Source organism: Saccoglossus kowalevskii, chromosome 2, assembly GCF_978046115.1.
Source record: "Saccoglossus kowalevskii chromosome 2, keSacKowa6.1, whole genome shotgun sequence".
NCBI classification, from domain to species: domain Eukaryota; kingdom Metazoa; phylum Hemichordata; class Enteropneusta; family Harrimaniidae; genus Saccoglossus; species Saccoglossus kowalevskii.
In genome coordinates this window covers 2,403,484-2,425,082 of record NC_140642.1, presented here as the reverse complement: position 1 = coordinate 2,425,082, position 21,599 = coordinate 2,403,484, and positions in this window count along the sequence as shown.

Sequence of the window (21,599 nt, the reverse complement as noted above, 5' to 3'; positions counted from 1 at the left end):
TCGGGTTGAAACATCGTTGGTGATTTGGCTTTCTGAAGTGTTTCAAACTGTACATTATTCGAGAGAAATCACATGTTTAAATCACATGCTCAAATGTGATTGGAACTACAACCAACCGTTCACCAAATGCGGATTAATAAAATCCGTTAGGCCACGAGGTACTTAATTCACCACGTGTCTCGATTCCTAGTTGTACTTAGGTTAGTAAGCCCATATAGGCTGGTGCTTGACATAAATTATTTTCTGGAAGTAATGTCATGACTCATCTCATTATGCGTTGACTAACGTCACTGTGATTGTCTTGTTGCCATATATACCATAATGTTTACTCACGAGTCCCCAGACTTTTCAGTCAATTTTCTTAATACTACTTGCATAAAGTTGGATGCATTAGTCCATAAATGTCCTATCAATAGACACTTTAATGACACATTAGAGTCCCGTAAAACACTCAGTGTTTTATTTTGAAAAGTGTATTTTTGTGTGTTTACAATGTGCTTAATTTTCATCAAAAGTGTTTTAATAACTCCCTAAAACACTTTTCTGAAAATACTAAAACACTACTTTTTTGATAGAAAATACAGGTGTTTTATTATATAATACACATGTTTTTAATTATAACAGTGTGTTTTAATGAAAAAAAAAACATGAAAGTGCTTGCAAATATTTACATTATAGCACGATTACCAACAATGCACAGATCAATAATACTTGTACAACGAATAAGTGATATATCATATACAATATATGCCTGTTATAGTGTATGTCTTTATTGTCTTTATTAATATTAAGATAGCACGTGTTTCTTAAATCTAAAATATATAATCTGATTACCAGTGGCCATGACAAGCAATTAGAATTACCATTATCATTTGTGTCACAGAAATGAAAAGCAACGACCTAATTCCCGAAATGTTAATGTTTCCTGAAATCTAACGTCCGGTTCGATAAAAAATACTCTTAAATAATTTACATTATACCTTTGTTGTGAACAATACATATCATAATTCATGGCAATATAGTCCTTACCATGGATACCGAAATGTCACACTGATTCAAAGTATTAGTGAAACATACCTGGGAATTTAATTGTCTAAACTCATATCCGTTTTTTTGTATATGAAGCTTGACCGTATAAATCACGATTTGCAATTTTTTTTCTTTAATTGATTGTACCTTTCAAAGAATTGTAAATTGAATTATAATAACTAATCAAAATAAGCAACTGATTTAGACGTATTTCATATTAGTATAAAATGTAGTCATTCCGTGTCGGAGGAATAATCTGTTTATATGGTATTGAATTATACAAAAAATCAACAAATACATTATTAAGATACATATTACATTAAATTTCACGTCTCGATACAACACATTATGTATTAGCACCAACCATCAACATCGCTGAGTTTCTTTGAGAAAATGGAATATCATTAGAAGAACGATTGATCGGAGGAACTTGACAGTTCCTGATTAGTATTGACTTTGATGACCCTCAATTATTTTGGATTCCCTGCTGAGGCGAATGTAGCGTTTTAGATCCCCAGGTTCAAATCCTCAATCATCGCATATAACAAGTGACTTAAACTTACACTTTTAAATCTTCATAGAACCAGTAAGAACCGCGTCAATGAATACATTATACATGTCTCGAAGCTTCGTAATGCTGCTGTGATGTATTAGTAGTATTACATATTGAATATGACAGATCTCAAGAAATATTGTCAATGTTTTTTTTTGTCCGAACTTGCAATGCAATACAGTGTGGCAAACAAATATGGATAAACTTCTATATTGATGAATAAAAAATATCGTAATGAATTACATGCAATGCTTATTTGAATACCACGATTTCATTAACCAAATTGATATTTATACGATAAATTGTTTACTTTTTCGTCTGTGTATTCGGTATTTTGACTGACTCGGAGTATATTATTACAAAGCTCACGAAATAGACACCCTGGTAAAGCATGTCCTTTGAATCCACTGAATAGAAGGTGTGGTCGTGGCGTAATTGACAAAATGTACCTTGACAGCAATGCTTATTTGAATACCACGATTTCATTAACCAAATTGATATTTATACGATAAATTGTTTACTTTTTCGTCTGTGTATTCGGTATTTTGACTGACTCGGAGTATATTATTACAAAGCTCACGAAATAGACACCCTGGCAAAGCATGTCCTTCTTACTTTTGATCGAATGTGTGTATATTTATTCAATCAATCAATCAATCAATCAATCAATCAATCAATCAATCAATCAATCAATCAATCAATCAATCAATCAATCAATCAAGTGAACCTGCCTTATTTATTATTATTTAATATCTTGAATTCATTTATATTTACTGTGTTTGAACTTTGACTTTTCTGTCTGCGGAAATAATTGTGCTATTTTTTGACGATTATTAGAAGTGATTTTAACAGTCTACACAGTGCAATGCAGTTTTACTCTTTTTGAGAAACACGTCTTTGATAAATGCATGGAATGAAATGTTGAGGTCAGCAAGGACCACTAAGTCAGTGTTAGTGTTGATGATACATTGTTAAATAGAGTCTATAACAAGACTCAAGTGCATACTCTATTGTCAGATAAATTAGCTATGCTACCATGACACTAAACCTAAAATAACAACGTTTACATTTAATACGACCAGAAAACTAACACCAAAATAACACAATAACTCGACTGATCATAATCAGTAATTAAACCTCATATAATGCCTATTACTGTACACAATGTTCAATATAATACTAAACACACACACACAGATTCCAAGATTTTAAAATCCGTATGTAACTCTACAAAGGATGCAAATACCAGCATCGACAGAACTCGTGTTGTGAACGGAATTAAAACTCAACAATGCGTATACATTCCAATTATTTACAGAGGTGCAAGGAATGGTTGAATAAACGATACTTAAAGCCTATAAAAATACTATCGGATTTTCGTCTGCAAAAGGTATCAGTTCACTTTACACAAGGGTGATTTTATAGACGTTATTTATATATAAAAATAATAATCGTATAGGCGATTAAACAGAGACTGCGTTACGGTGTGCACGGAATTGTTTCGATTGGTACGTCTGATTTTGTTTTTATAAAGATGAATGAAGAAAAATAACTTTCGAAAAAACTGGAAACTAGCATTATTTTGTTTCTAAATGCGTACAAAGGTGCGGTAAGAACAAATCGATGTATGGAGACCAATGATGATATTCGTTAAGAATGTCTCTCTTCTGACAGCAGCAGCTGCACTAGAAACAAGCTCATGGCGACGATAATGAATCACACTTACTCACGTGTCTTATACAAAACATATAGGAGATTCACTGTGATAACTTAGCAAGTGTTACAGTTAGCGTGACCTGAGCCTCCCCTAATACAACCCATATCTGTATTTCATACACTTCCGGGCCGTTTAGTATTGCTATAAACGCGGTATTGTGTTCGATTGTCTGGACTAGATTGGGATGATGATTATGTCAATGACAATCTGCGCTTACCTTAGCAGTAACCTGGTGTAATTAATTTATTACAATTCACAACCGAGTATATCAATATAAAATGTTGAACACAAGCGCCAAATAATACTAAAACTTGTCCATAATGCCGCTTTAAATTTGCAGTACACAATTATCTTTTACCACATTCACTGTGTCCGAGACAGCGGTATGGCATCGGCATTAGAACTATCCGGTTGTTGCACATATGTTGGACGATTTCTGAGGCTTGAATTACTCAGTATTAACCATGACGACGCCGCGGTACTTCATGTCTGAAACGCGGCGGTTCATGGACGCCAATTGCGATTGCCATTATAGGACAAGCCTTGATAAAAATATGTTGCGATTATTCTGCGGTTGACTTGTTCTGAATAATCATAGTTTGTGCACGAGTGACAATGGACAATATTGTTTACAACTACCGCATACAATCAATTTTGCTTTAATCATACCCAGCGAAATTACTTTTACTAAATTTTTTGTGTATGAGTCATCACAAAAATATCTGCGATACATTCCATTTATATATCTTTGTGTGTGCAATGTCAGCAATATATTTCATTTATATATCTCTGTGTCTGCAATGTCAGCAATATATTCCTTTTACATATCTCTGTGTCTGCAATGTCAGCAACATATTCCATTTATATATCTCTGTGTCTGCAATGTCAGCAATATATTACATTTATATATCTCTGTATGTGCAATGTCAGCAATATATTTCATTTATATATCTATGTGTCTGCAATGTCAGCGATATATTACATTTATATATCTCTGCGTTTGCAATGTCAGCAATATATTCCTTTACATATCTGTGTGTGTGCAATGTCAGCGATATATTCCATTTATTTATCTGTGTGTGTGAAATGTCAGCGATACATTACATTTATATATCTCTGTGTTTGCAATGTCAGCAATATATTATATTTATATATCTCTGTGTTTGCAATATCAGCGATATATTCCATTTATATATCTCTGTGACTGCAATGTCAGCAATATATTTCATATATATATATATATATATCTGTGTCTGCAATGTCAGCGATATATAACATTTACATATCTCTGTGTCTGCAATGACAGCGATATATTTCATTTATATATCTCTATGTCTGGAATGTCAGCAATATATTTCATTTATATATCACTGTGTTTGCAATGTCAGCGATATATTCCATTTATATATCTCTGTGTCTGCAATGTCAGCAATATATTACATTTATATATCTCTGTGTCAGCAATGTCAGCGATATATTCCATTTATATATCTCTGTATGCGCAATATCAGCGACATATTCCATTTATATATCTCTGTGTGTGCAATGTCAGCAATATATTTCATTTATATATCTCTGTGCCTGCAATGTCAGCAATATAGTTCATTTATATATCTCTGTGCCTGCAATGTCAGCAATATATTCCATTTATATATCTCTGTGTTTGCAATATCAGCGATATATTCCATTTATATATCTCTGTGTCTGCAATGTCAGCAATATATTTCATATATATATATATATATATATATATATATATCTGTGTCTGCAATGTCAGCGATATATAACATTTATATATCTCTGTGTCTGTAATGACAGCGATATATTTCATTTATATATCTCTATGTCTGGAATGTCAGCAATATATTTCATTTATATATCACTGTGTTTGCAATGTCAGCGATATATTCCATTTATATATCTCTGTGTCTGCAATGTCAGCAATATATTACATTTATATATCTCTGTGTCAGCAATGTCAGCGATATATTCCATTTATATATCTCTGTATGTGCAATATCAGCGACATATTCCATTTATATATCTCTGTGTGTGCAATGTCAGCAATATATTTCATTTATATATCTCTGTGCCTGCAATGTCAGCAATATAGTTCATTTATATATCTCTGTGCCTGCAATGTCAGCAATATATTCCATTTATATATCTCTGTGTTTGCAATGTCAGCGATATATTCCATCCATATATCTCTGTGTCTGCAATGTCAGCGATATATTCCATTTATATATCTCTGTATGTGCAAAATCAGCGATATATTCCATTTATATATCTCTGTGTCTGCAATGTCAGCAATATATTTCATTTATATATCTCTGTGCCTGCAATGTCAGCAATATATTCCATTTATATAACCCTGTGACTGCAATGTCAGCGATATATTACATATATTTATCTCTGTGTGTGCAATGTCAGCGATATATTACATTTATATATCTGTGTTTGTGCAATGTCAGCTATATATTTCATTTATATATCTCTGTGTGTGCAATATCAGCGATATATTTCATTTATATATCTCTGTGTGTGCAATATCAGCGATATATTCCATTTATATATCTCTGTGTGTGCAATGTCATCAAAATATTCCATTGATATATCTCTGTGTGTGCAATGTCAGAAATATATTCCATTTATATATCTCGGTGTGTGCAATGTCAGCAATATATTCCATTTATATATCTCTGTATGTGCAATATCAGCGATATATTCCATTTATATATCTCTGTGTCTGCAATGTCAGCAATATATTACATTTATATATCTCTGTGTCTGCAATGTCAGCGATATATTCCATTTATATATCTCTGTATGTGCAAAATCAGCGATATATTTCATTTATATATCTCTGTGTGTGCAATGTCAGCAATATATTTCATTTATATATCTCTGTGCCTGCAATGTCAGCAATATAGTTCATTTATATATCTCTGTGCCTGCAATGTCAGCAATATATTCCATTTATATAACCCTGTGACTGCAATGTCAGCGATATATTACATTTATTTATCTCTGTGTGTGCAATGTCAGCGATATATTACATTTATATATCTCTGTGTGTGCAATGTCAGCTATATATTCCATTTATATATCTCTGTGTGTGCAATATCAGCGATATATTTCATTTATATATCTCTGTGTGTGCAATATCAGCGATATATTTCATTTATATATCTCTGTGTGTGCAATATCAGCAAAATATTCCATTTATATATCTCTGTGCCTGCAATGTCAGCAATATAGTTCATTTATATATCTCTGTGCCTGCAATGTCAGCAATATATTACATTTATATATCTCTGTGTCTGCAATATCAGCGATATATTCCATTTTTATATCTCTGTCTCTGCAATGTCAGCGATATATTCCATTTATATATCTCTGTGACTGCAATATCAGCAATATATTCCATTTATATATCTTTGTGTGTGCAATGTCAGCAATATATTTCATTTATATATCTCTGTGTCTGCAATGTCAGCACTATATTCCTTTTATATATCTCTGTGTCTGCAATGTCAGCAACATATTCCATTTATATATCTCTGTGTCTGCAATGTCAGCAATATATTACATTTATATATCTCTGTATGTGCAATGTCAGCAAAATATTTCATTTATATATCTATGTGTCTGCAATGTCAGCGATATATTTCATTTATATATCTCTGTGTCTGCAATGACAGCACTATATTCCTTTTATATATCTCTGTGTCTGCAATGTCAGCAACATATTCCATTTATATATCTCTGTGTCTGCAATGTCAGCAATATATTACATTTATATATCTCTGTATGTGCAATGTCAGCAAAATATTTCATTTATATATCTATGTGTCTGCAATGTCAGCGATATATTACATTTATATATCTCTGCGTTTGCAATGTCAGCAATATATTCCTTTACATATCTGTGTGTGTGCAATGTCAGCGATATATTCCATTTATTTATCTGTGTGTGTGTGAAATGTCAGCGATACATTACATTTATATATCTCTGTGTTTGCAATGTCAGCAATATATTATATTTATATATCTCTGTGTTTGCAATATCAGCGATATATTCCATTTATATATCTCTGTGACTGCAATGTCAGCAATATATTTCATATATATATATATATATATATATATATATATATATATATATATATATATATATATATATATATATATCTGTGTCTGCAATGTCAGCGATATATAACATTTATATATCTCTGTGTCTGCAATGACAGCGATATATTTCATTTATATATCTCTATGTCTGGAATGTCAGCAATATATTTCATTTATATATCACTGTGTTTGCAATGTCAGCGATATATTCCATTTATATATCTCTGTGTCTGCAATGTCAGCAATATATTACACTTATATATCTCTGTGTCTGCAATGTCAGCGATATATTTCATTTATATGTCTCTGTATGTGCAAAATCAGCGATATATTCCATTTATATATCTCTGTGTGAGCAATGTCAGCAATATATTTCATTTATATATCTCTGTGCCTGCAATGTCAGCAATATAGTTCATTTATATATCTCTGTGCCTGCAATGTCAGCAATATATTCCATTTATATAACCCTGTGACTGCAATGTCAGCGATATATTACATTTATTTATCTCTGTGTGTGCAATGTCAGCGATATATTACATTTATATATCTCTGTGTGTGCAATGTCAGCTATATATTCCATTTATATATCTCTGTGTGTGCAATATCAGCGATATATTTCATTTATATATCTCTGTGTGTGCAATATCAGCGATATATTCCATTTATATATCTCTGTGTGTGCAATATCAGCAAAATATTCCATTTATATATCTCTGTGCCTGCAATGTCAGCAATATAGTTCATTTATATATCTCTGTGCCTGCAATGTCAGCAATATATTACATTTATATATCTCTGTGTGTGCAATATCAGCGATATATTTCATTTATATATCTCTGTGTGTGCAATATCAGCGATATATTTCATTTATATATCTCTGTGTCTGCAATACCAGCGATATATTCCATTTTTATATCTCTGTGTCTGCAATGTCAGCAATATATTACATTTATATATCTCTGTGTCTGCAATGTCAGCGATATATTCCATTTATATATCTCTGTGACTGCAATATCAGCAATATATTTCATTTATATATCTCTGTGTGTGCAATGTCAGCAATATATTTCATTTATATATCTCTGTGACTGCAATGTCAGCAATATATTACATTTATATATCTCTGTGTCTGCAATATCAGCGATATATTCCATTTATATATCTCTGTGACTGCAATGTCAGCAATATATTTCATTTATATATCTCTGTGACTGCAATGTCGGCAATATATTTCATTTATATATCTCTGTGACTGCAATGTCAGCAATATATTACATTTATATATCTCTGTGACTGCAATGTCAGCAATATATTTCATTTATATATCTCTGTGTGTGCAATGTCAGCAATATATTCTATTTATATATCTCTCTGTGTGCAATGTCAGCGATATATTTCATTTATATATCTCTGTGCCTGCAATGTCAGCAATATATTCCATTTATATATCTCTGTGTCTGCAATGTCAGCGATATATTCCATTTATATATCTCTGTGACTGCAATGTCAGCAATATATTTCATTTATATATCTCTGTGCCTGCAATGTCACCAATATATTTCATTTATATATCTCTGTGACTGCAATGTCAGCAATATATTACATTTATATATCTCTGTGACTGCAATGCCAGCAATATATTTCATTTATATATCTCTGTGACTGCAATGTCAGCAATATATTACATTTATTTATCTGTGTGTGTGTGAAATGTCAGCGATACATTACATTTATATATCTCTGTGTTTGCAATGTCAGCAATATATTATATTTATATATCTCTGTGTTTGCAATATCAGCGATATATTCCATTTATATATCTCTGTGACTGCAATGTCAGCAATATATTTCATATATATATATATATATATATATATATATATATATATATATATATATATATATATCTGTGTCTGCAATGTCAGCGATATATAACATTTATATATCTCTGTGTCTGCAATGACAGCGATATATTTCATTTATATATCTCTATGTCTGGAATGTCAGCAATATATTTCATTTATATATCACTGTGTTTGCAATGTCAGCGATATATTCCATTTATATATCTCTGTGTCTGCAATGTCAGCAATATATTACACTTATATATCTCTGTGTCTGCAATGTCAGCGATATATTTCATTTATATGTCTCTGTATGTGCAAAATCAGCGATATATTCCATTTATATATCTCTGTGTGAGCAATGTCAGCAATATATTTCATTTATATATCTCTGTGCCTGCAATGTCAGCAATATAGTTCATTTATATATCTCTGTGCCTGCAATGTCAGCAATATATTCCATTTATATAACCCTGTGACTGCAATGTCAGCGATATATTACATTTATTTATCTCTGTGTGTGCAATGTCAGCGATATATTACATTTATATATCTCTGTGTGTGCAATGTCAGCTATATATTCCATTTATATATCTCTGTGTGTGCAATATCAGCGATATATTTCATTTATATATCTCTGTGTGTGCAATATCAGCGATATATTCCATTTATATATCTCTGTGTGTGCAATATCAGCAAAATATTCCATTTATATATCTCTGTGCCTGCAATGTCAGCAATATAGTTCATTTATATATCTCTGTGCCTGCAATGTCAGCAATATATTACATTTATATATCTCTGTGTGTGCAATATCAGCGATATATTTCATTTATATATCTCTGTGTGTGCAATATCAGCGATATATTTCATTTATATATCTCTGTGTCTGCAATACCAGCGATATATTCCATTTTTATATCTCTGTGTCTGCAATGTCAGCAATATATTACATTTATATATCTCTGTGTCTGCAATGTCAGCGATATATTCCATTTATATATCTCTGTGACTGCAATATCAGCAATATATTTCATTTATATATCTCTGTGTGTGCAATGTCAGCAATATATTTCATTTATATATCTCTGTGACTGCAATGTCAGCAATATATTACATTTATATATCTCTGTGTCTGCAATATCAGCGATATATTCCATTTATATATCTCTGTGACTGCAATGTCAGCAATATATTTCATTTATATATCTCTGTGACTGCAATGTCGGCAATATATTTCATTTATATATCTCTGTGACTGCAATGTCAGCAATATATTACATTTATATATCTCTGTGACTGCAATGTCAGCAATATATTTCATTTATATATCTCTGTGTGTGCAATGTCAGCAATATATTCTATTTATATATCTCTCTGTGTGCAATGTCAGCGATATATTTCATTTATATATCTCTGTGCCTGCAATGTCAGCAATATATTCCATTTATATATCTCTGTGTCTGCAATGTCAGCGATATATTCCATTTATATATCTCTGTGACTGCAATGTCAGCAATATATTTCATTTATATATCTCTGTGCCTGCAATGTCACCAATATATTTCATTTATATATCTCTGTGACTGCAATGTCAGCAATATATTACATTTATATATCTCTGTGACTGCAATGCCAGCAATATATTTCATTTATATATCTCTGTGACTGCAATGTCAGCAATATATTACATTTATATATCTCTGTGACTGCAATGTCAGCAATATATTTCATTTATATATCTCTGTACCTGCAATGTCAGCAATATATTTCATTTATATATCTCTGTGTTTGCAATGTCAGCAATATATTTCATTTATATATCCGTGTCTACAATGTCAGCAATATATTCCAGTTATATATCTCTGTGTTTGCAATGTCAGAGATATATTCCATTTATATATCTCTGTGTCTGCAATGTCAGCAATATATTTCATTTATATATCTCTGTGCCTGCAATGTCAGCAATATATTTCATTTATATATCTCTGTGCCTGCAATGTCAGCGATATATTCCATTTATATATCTCTGTGCCTGCAATGTCAGCAATATATTCCATTTATATATCTCTATGTGTGCAATGTCAGCAATATATTCTATTTATATATCTCTGTGTGTGCAATGTCAGCGATATATTTCATTTATATATCTCTGTATGTGCAATACCAACGATATATTCCATTTATATATCTCTGTGTGTGCAATGTCAGCAATATATTTCATTTATATATCTCTGTGCCTGCAATGTCAGCAATATATTTCATTTATATATCTCTGTGCCTGCAATGTCAGCAATATATTCCATTTATATATCTCTATGTGTGCAATGTCAGCAATATATTCTATTTATATATCTCTGTGTGTGCAATGTCAGCGATATATTTCATTTATATATCTCTGTATGTGCAATACCAACGATATATTCCCTTTATATATCTCTGTGTGTGCAATGTCAGCAATATATTTCATTTATATATCTCTGTGCCTGCAATGTCAGCAATATATTTCATTTATATATCCCTGTGCCTGCAATGTCAGCGATATATTCCATTTATATATTCCTGTGTGTGCAATGTCAGCGATATATTTCATTTATATATCTCTGTATGTGCAATACCAACGATATATTCCATTTATATATCTCTGTGTCTGCAATGTCAGCAATATATTTCATTTATATATCTCTGTGACTGCAATGTCAGCAATATATTACATTTATATATCTCTGTGACTGCAATGTCAGCAATATATTTCATTTGTATATCTCTGTGCCTGCAATGTCAACAATATATTTCATTTATATGTCTCTGTGTTTGCAATGTCAGCATTATATTTCATTTATATATCTGTGTCTACAATGTCAGCAATATATTCCAGTTATATATCTCTGTGTGTGCAATGTCAGCAATATATTCCAGTTATATATCTCTGTGTGTGCAATGTCAGTAATATATTCCATTTATATAGCAATGTGTGTGCAATGTCAGCAATATATTCCATTTATATATATCTGTGTTTACAATGTCAGTGATATATATATATTCCATTTATATATCTCTGTGTTTGCAATGTCAGCGATATATTCCATTTATATATCTCTGTAATATGAGCGATGTATTCCATTTATATATATGCTGAATGGACCCTGCTATATCTTGCAATATAAACCTTTCTGTAGCAGGCTTGTTTAGCATGCATCTAACACAATTTTTAGGGAATATGCATGTGAAATATAATAGGCATTAATGACACGATATTCAGCTAATCAATTTAGAAAATTGCTTTTTAGGTCTGCACTGCTGGTAATATACTAGTATCCCCCAGGCAGCTATTGATAAACCAATCAACAAGCTTAGCGGGCTCCCGAATAAACGCATGTATTCTTTGATAACGTTTTTTTTACTACAGACAATGACATGCGATTATTGATAGGTTATGGAAACGTGATGTCATCTAAAAAAGAATGATTAACGAGATTGCTTCACAGGATATGATTACCGGTACCTCAATAATTTGCATATTTAAACTCTGCAAGTATCCCACACACACACCTTGGCCAGTGATTGTGTTTACATACATTATCCCCATTAACAATAATATCGGTGACAATCAATAATGCTAAATCATGTAAGCACAGTAAGTACAATTGCGCTTATAAACACGTTGAATTCACTATGATAATCGAAGACTGGATATACATATTACCGTTCTATAATTTATATAGGCAAACGCGTCACATATGGCTTTCCTCTACATATAACAATTGCATGCTATTTCGACAGTATGACAATCATGTAAGGATTTAACCTGTTCTGTAAATACAGTTATACATACCGATTTCTAAAGTTATAACAAATAACTTGCTCCTGCTTTGTTATCAGTATTTGTAGAAGACACGTGGGACTAAATTGTTTACACATAACGTACCATGGTCAATTGATATGTAGTTATATGTAACTTTACATTCTCCTTTACACTAAACCATTAGTTCACGTAACACTAACATGACCCCAAAGGAAGATAAGAGTTACAGAATGCAATTAATAGACACACTTGGAAAATACTATAGAAAAAAAGATGTACTGCTAGATTACATATTGTGATTCCTTGTGATATGTTGCCCTATGAGAAATCCATTGCCAGGATTCACACGACAGCATTTTATCAAAGCAAAACTATTTAGCCCCTCCCCCCACCAATAAACGGAAGATTATTTCGTTTATACGCTTGTGGTTAAACGTGAACGAACCGAAGTAAAGCTCTTTTAAGTCGAGCTGTTGAGCTCTGATAAATTCTTTCGTGTAAACGAGGTAATAATTTCTCTTTCTTACAACACAACACAACGCAGCAGCACCTTAGAGTCAAAAGGTCACAGTATTTGATTATTTGTATTCGTACATGACTTGGTTACAACATTCGGGTCAATTATTTCAAGTCATAATATAAGATTATGTATTTTCGCAATGTAAGTACAAGGAAACAAACCATTGCTTTCAAACATGGCACGCATGTCCCTTATGTTATGCCAATACTTCAAGAGTTAAGAGGTCAGCAGTCGAGGCAACTTGTTTGTAAGACCTAACGTGTAGCTATATCACAGGCTGGTATTTCCTATGAGTGCTTTCTAGTTATGTAAATGTTCGTTTTTCAATATATTTAATTGCTGGTAGAATGAATACTAGGATTCTGTGTGTGAATAGATTGAATACTATACATTGGACGTGTTGTTCGAAATTCAGGTCTGTGCATTACCATCTAGTCATTGTGAGGGCGTGTTTAATACAAGCCATTTCGAGACAATGTTTTTGTCTTTATGGTTCACCGGTTAGCGCACCTGCACGCAGTGGTGAGGCTCTTGGCTATGTGTATTTGCTCGAATACCGGGTTGCGTAATGTCAAAATGTGTTTGCCTGAAATGTTGAAATACAATCTGATTAGTTGTAATGGTTTCCATATTCAAGTTTTGTCGACCAATCATTCTCGGCTACAAATAACAAAGTTTTGAAAGTCATAGCAATATGATGCGTACACTATTCAATATTTAGTATTCTGAATTGACTGTAAAATCACATCATATGTTTAACACGTGCTTTGAAATGAAAAATGTGCGAATCATCAACAGTCTCGTCAATGTCTCACGAGTCTAATAAGTGACAGATTCTTTCTTTAGGAATCAATTACGCAGAAACATGAATAGAGAGTGAGAGAGTTTCGTATAATGGGTTTTGTAATAATGAATGATCATTTGTGGTGATCGATGTGTAGTGTCCTCAAAAAACTATCCAATACAGTCTATACGTTTGATGTAATGCTATTGAATCATTTAAAAACAATATTGTATGTTTATATAATTTATATTAATTTCAAAACATTAACATATATGTATTTAATGTCATGACAGATTGGATCCCATTTATTCAGATAGTGAATGCTTGTTATAAATGTCTCTTCGTGGAACAAAATGTATGTCGCAAACGGATATATATCACAGCCTCCACTGAACTGGTTGGAAAATATTCAACTGTGCAATAAAGCGTGTAGATGTGTAGAATTATCAACGACATTTAAAGCTTTTAACAATATAAAATTAGTATCTCATCGTGCACTTAACGATGTTATGATCCATTGCCATAGCAACACAATTGCTGCACAACGAATCAGCTTTGCATATTGTTATCAGCCGTAAGGATCTTGTTATCATATAATGACATTATTGTCATAGTGATGGCTTGGATCATGGGGACGAACATCATTAATTTAATAATGTACTTATGAGTTTGTTTGCAATCCTGACGACCAATTTGTTATTTAAATTAGCACATGAGTTCGTTGTAATGTCTTAACAGACGTTACTGCATATCATCTTCAGCTTAAGTTTCGCTACCACTGTAACAAAGCTACAGTGTTGTATTCCTTAAATTGACTTTGTCTATTTTTGTATTTTAAAATCGTGTGTGTCTTGAAGCTAGGATGAACATACAAAATGATGTTTTAACAAATGTATTTATCTAAGAGACTTTAAAAATGATCTAGTTATTATATCTCAATACAAATTATGGGTAATCACGTCATCCAGAATTGTTTGGGCGTCACTGATTTTCTATCCTTTAATGTAAAGATATATACAGATGACACTTGTTTTAGTGTACTAAATAGTTATTTATATAGTGACGTTTAATTTAAATTATAAGTGGAGATATTATACACGTTTTCAAATTAATTTATGTTTGAATTCATTATCTGGGAAGGTGACAAAACCGACAATGTTCCTTATAAAGTACCCTTATTGTAGCCATTTGTGTATACAATTGCTAATGTATAAAACATTGTATCAATACGATTCAGGTTCTGAAACAAACCTTAAATTCATGTAAGCTAGAAAGGTTTGGTGTTTTTATATTACAGAGAGGCTGAGTATCAGTGATCAGAGCGCCACGACATCAATTAGAACATTCATTACGTTCTGTAATAACTATGTCACCAAAACAACATAGTCATGCTTTCTCCCACTCACACGATCACCACGACATCAATTAGAACATTCATTACGTTCTGTAATACCTATGTCACCAAAACCACATAGTCATGCTTTCTCCCACTCACACCATCACCATTAGAAAGAGCTACATCCTCGTTTATTTGCATTTGAGATGAAGGTAATAAATGTTGGTAACGATATCCACTACAATAATTGCAACATAAACCTATGACATTTTAAATCCGATATACATCTAATTTATTTCCGATGAAATCCTACATAATTTTGATTCCTCGTGTTAACTTAGCTAATAAGAAATACAAAACTCTAGAACAAATTAACGTTGATGAGTGTGGCCTGGATGGTCCGAATTTTAAAATAAAAATATTAAACAGGTGGTGTATTTAGTATTATAAAAACAACCAGAATTTTCTAATTATGCAGATCAGTGTGCTACTACTAAGGGTACTATAATGAAACCCTCTTATCACCGCTTCAAATATGAGTATGAGATAATTACATATTGCACATCTTACATTCTAGATATTTTAAAACAACTATTGGTTGGTGTTTAATATTGGGTATAATATTGCAATATATAGGCGTATGTTGTTGACAGTTCATGGGCACCATTAAGATATTGAGTGTTGTGGGGTTAGAGGTCATCAATGCTATGTTTAGTAGTATATTCAATGATGCAACCCGTGCTGATTACTACGTTCAATCAAATCTTTACACATAAAATATGAATTACCATATATACGTTAACGTTTATGACTACGGATTGAATTTACGTGTCACCAGGAAATCGATTTATCGTGTTTTAAAAGATTATTGCTACTGCTATTAAGCCCTCTGAAATATTCACTTTAGGTGATTGTGATCAGAGTCTGTCACAGCGTGGGTCACTAATAGGATTCTTATCTCGCCTTCACATCACGTGGTAATGCACCACCTGTCTGGTAACATATACCATTTAGATGCTCCTATTTAAAAATATATATCATGCTGAATTAATTCATATATATAGACAACCTTTTTGTTCTTTTATTGTCAACACCCCCGGCATTGAATATATGGACACTTAAATGAATACTACATTCGCTAATACATAATGCACATAATAATAATAACATTCATGATATCACTGTAACAATAACACAGAATGTATGAATATATATATCAAATAATCTATGATATATAGCCTACCAAAGCCTGGAATAATAATGCATTCGTATTACTTGAATTGATACTATCAAAGTTATAAGATTTACTTTGAGGTGGTGTTTGCGACAGGGAGGTTGATCGTTTGAGCCCTAAGTCAATAGTTCACTCAACACTATACTCAAGTCTAATCATACATTCTGCCTCCACCACCAAATACGCACTATTAGTATTTGGGAGGACGACGTCTTATTGAATAGGGATGGAAAACACGGTTCGTCTTGCGTTCTCAGTGCAACCGTGTATCCTCATCGCAAAAAGTACTGGAATTACGCGAGGTGATGTCTCTTTCACTAATGGGCATAAAACATATTCGGTTAAATTGTTGATTACCTTTGAGTAGGTTCACAATTATTAAATAAAATAGAGTAATGTGATAAATGCATGTATAACGTGAAAGTATCAGGTTTCACTAGGATTTAATTTGTTTAACACTTTTGATATGTTGAGCATACTGGGATTCGACATGATGAATTCTATTCGACATGATGAATTCTATTCGACATGATGAATTCTATTCGACATGATGAATTCTATTCGACATGATGAATTCTATTCGACATGATGAATTCTATTGCAATGTTAATGTTACGAATTTCATTTATCAACACAAATATCTTTATCAAAGTTCTATGAATAATTATGCGTTAAAAACATTCTCAATATCTGATTTTACTGATATATAATTGTAGAGAAATCCATAATTAATTATTGAAAACGGTGTTTCATAATGAAGTATATACCTATCTTAAGATCTGTTATTATATGCAATAATATATTTTGAATTTAATACATTTGACATAAATAGTGACATAAAAGCAGATATTCGAAATTAACATTCATTTTATAAATTATTCATTGATTGTATTGTAAACACATGTTCATATTTAGTGGAGATTCATTTGCACATTAATCAAATTACGACACAAACGAATACGCTAATTGTGAAAGAAGATAATAGTACATTTATTTCTAGGATTCAACTCTATCATCGTAACAGTGTCTGAGAAAATATGTGATGTAAAATGTAAACAACCAGTATACTATATTGCGACTACAGTGGTGTGTCTGAATGTATTTCAATGTACATTCGTTTGTTTATTAGTATGTTAAAATTTGATTATTATTACTAAATATTACACGCATTGACGTTGAATCTTACCATGACAACACTTGGTTCGTATTGCAGACGTCGTTGAAACTCTTCCAGCCAATTTGCACATCTCTCGGGAGGTTCAGTTCAATTCACTTCGGTAGATTTGCAATTACTTAATTATATCTACTAGTAGTCCCTAGCTGCCACTGTTGATGAATCACAAAGTGTGAATAACGAAGTGAATTCACTCCTAAAGGTAACGATCGCTTGTAATAAATTATTTCCGCTAGATGGTCAGTGCCAGTATTTTACGTTAGTGTGAAATAAGGTCACAATGTAAAGTAAATATGTTCTGACTTGTGATTTATTGAAGAGAAAGTAAATTTAGTAGACGATACATTATTGAATAAAACATTTCAGCTCTAAAGGGTCATTTATGTGTTATAAATTATAAATTCTATATTAAAATTACATGTACTCAAACTTGTTGATATTTTCTCTGTAGTAATACAATAATTGGTTAATTAATGCATGCACCTTATGATGCTATCACCATTAATATGATACACTTTGTATTGTTCTGTTTAATAATGTTTAACCTGTTTTTTCATTGTACATTTTCTAAAACATTTTAACGATTTTACCATATTATAGCGAATCAACTACTTATCACGTTTTAGTGTGCTCATGAGAGTAAGAAATTGTCATTTTGAATCAAATCTTTTAATAAGGTTGCGTGCTGCATGCACCATGTCACAGGGAGTATCCAATCAGCGTCTCACCAATGTGTCCATTTAATCAGGTCGGCCGCCAGGCATGTCACCCTCCACTTCAATGATTTAGTGAAAACACCCAGGTAGGATTTCACCCATATTTTATTACATGGGTCCTTCTAGTTTCAACTATTTTACATACAATAGGTTTGACGAATGTAATATAGGGTTTGTACGTCCACCGAGGAATATTCAATGTCTTATAATGTACGTCGTAAAGTATATGTCATGTATGCAAAGTTACTTCTTGACACGTCCCAAAAAGTTGGGTAAGATTTGATGCACTCAAAGCCTGTTTATGTCCTGTGTGAAGTTATTCTGATTGGCTAAAAAGGAACGGTGATCAATTCGTAATTATTCCTGGTTTATTTATACGTATATTGACGTTGTTTATTGCACAGATTCTGTACATAAATATAAACATAGAAAATAGCTTTTCAGGCTCTTGATACGCAATTTACAACTCTAAAATAAGCCACTATTCATACGTCTCTGATTGACTGATTCCCTCAAATTTATAACGACAGGCAAGCAGTCATCTAGTTGCACTCATATAATAGTCGCGCGAGCAAATGAAAGAGTGATTAAACCCATCATTGCTTGGGCTGATAATGACATAAACTAATTTGGGGATTATGAGCGATTAAAGAAATGAAACTACTATACACTAACAATCCGTAGAACGTGTGTAGGTTACAAAACGATATTGAACGTTACTGTGACGTAACACGGGCCATAACATGCAACGACAGGAAACAAAACAAAACTTTAATGTGACTTTAATATACTACCGTGAAGGAATTCATGTTCATATAATACGTACTATTACACCCCATTTATAACGTAGTGATATATTCCACTACATTGAACTAATATGAGGTTATTACGAGGATACCTCAAAGTATGCATGAAGACAGCGGGAGTATCGACCGACGCGCAGCGATGCGACGGCGTATTAGTTACACATCGAGTTGGCAATTGGTTTTCATTTTTGCATGAAATATTAATTACAAACACATTACTAATATATATATAAACACAACAAACGAGATTAGAACGAACACCACGCCAAATACGTCTCACCAAATAGCTGTTCCAAAATATTTTATTCTAGCTGACCTGGCACCTGTCATAACCTATATGTCAACATAACCTATATGTCAACATAACCTATATGTCAACATAACCTATATGTCAGCATAACATATATGTTAACGTAACCTATATGTTAACATAACCTATATGTCAACATAAAATATATGTCAACATAACATATATGTCAACATAACATATATGTCAACATAACCTATATGTCAACATAAAATATATGTCAACATAACATGTGTCAACATAACATATATGTCAACATAACATATATGTCAACATAACCTATATGTCAACATAACCTATATGTCAGCATAACATATATGTCAACATAACTTATATGTCAACATAACATATATCTCATCATAACCTATATGTCAATATAACTTATATGTCAACATAACATATATGTCATCATAACCTATATGTCAGCATAACATATATGTTAACGTAACCTATATGTCAACATAACCTATATGTCAACATAAAATATATGTCAACATAACATATATGTCAACATAACATATATGTCAACATAACCTATATGTCAACATAACATATGTGTCAACATAACATATATGTCAACATAACTTATATGTCAACATAACATATATGTCATCATAACCTATATGTCAACATAACTTATATGTCAACATAACTTATATGTCAACACAACATATATGTCAACACAACTTATATGTCAGCGTAACCCATATGCCAACATAACCTATATGTCAACATAACATATATGTCAACATACCTATATGTCAACGTAACCTAAAACAGCTTTTGTTTGAGTAGCTTTTTTTGTTTTCAAAATTTGTTTCACCATGTTGTTTATAAAGCGTTCTTTTATGTTATTCTACGCATCAAGTGCATTTATATTGTACAAATATACACTTCACGGTATTCGTGTTGAAATATGTTTTATAACTATTATTATGTCGAAATTCCTCTATCTGACTTAGAGTGTGCATTTCTACCAGTTATTGGCACTTATATCACATTATAACCTAGATTAGCGTTGACGTGATGCACATGGCATTGACACGATAATACGATTAAACGTTTAAGTATGTTTCAATGATTAATTCAATCCCTTATAGTTGACCCACCTTGAGTCAAGCAGTAATGGATTTGCTTTGTTTTTTTAAAATATCCGACCAGCTGTTCGATTTGCTTCTAATCAATTAGAAAATTGTGATTGTCTGACGATGTTCCTCTATTAAATGTTCGTTATATGTCCACTCTTACTGTATTTAGCGCAATCATAAATGAACGTTTGATTGAAGAGCTGCGTTCATGTTCGATATAGTTATATGCGACGTGTGCAACTCACGCGCGACTATGAGATCTCAAAGACGATATGTACCAGCTTCTATCTGCTGTATTATGCGGCTGACAACCTACCTGTCCACCCATCCCTCTCACTAATTCATATCGAATGTGACACGTACAGGTCGAAGGTGGTGGTGTATTAATCGTGGGTAATAACTACGCCCGAAGTGAAGGGACAGCACAAGAACAGTTTATTGAATGTATAACATGAATGACGACTGTGTGAAACCATGTGTACTATAATCAGTTTGTGTTAATGCTATGTTAATTGAATTGTCCGAGTTGATGCTATCCCCATATGTCGC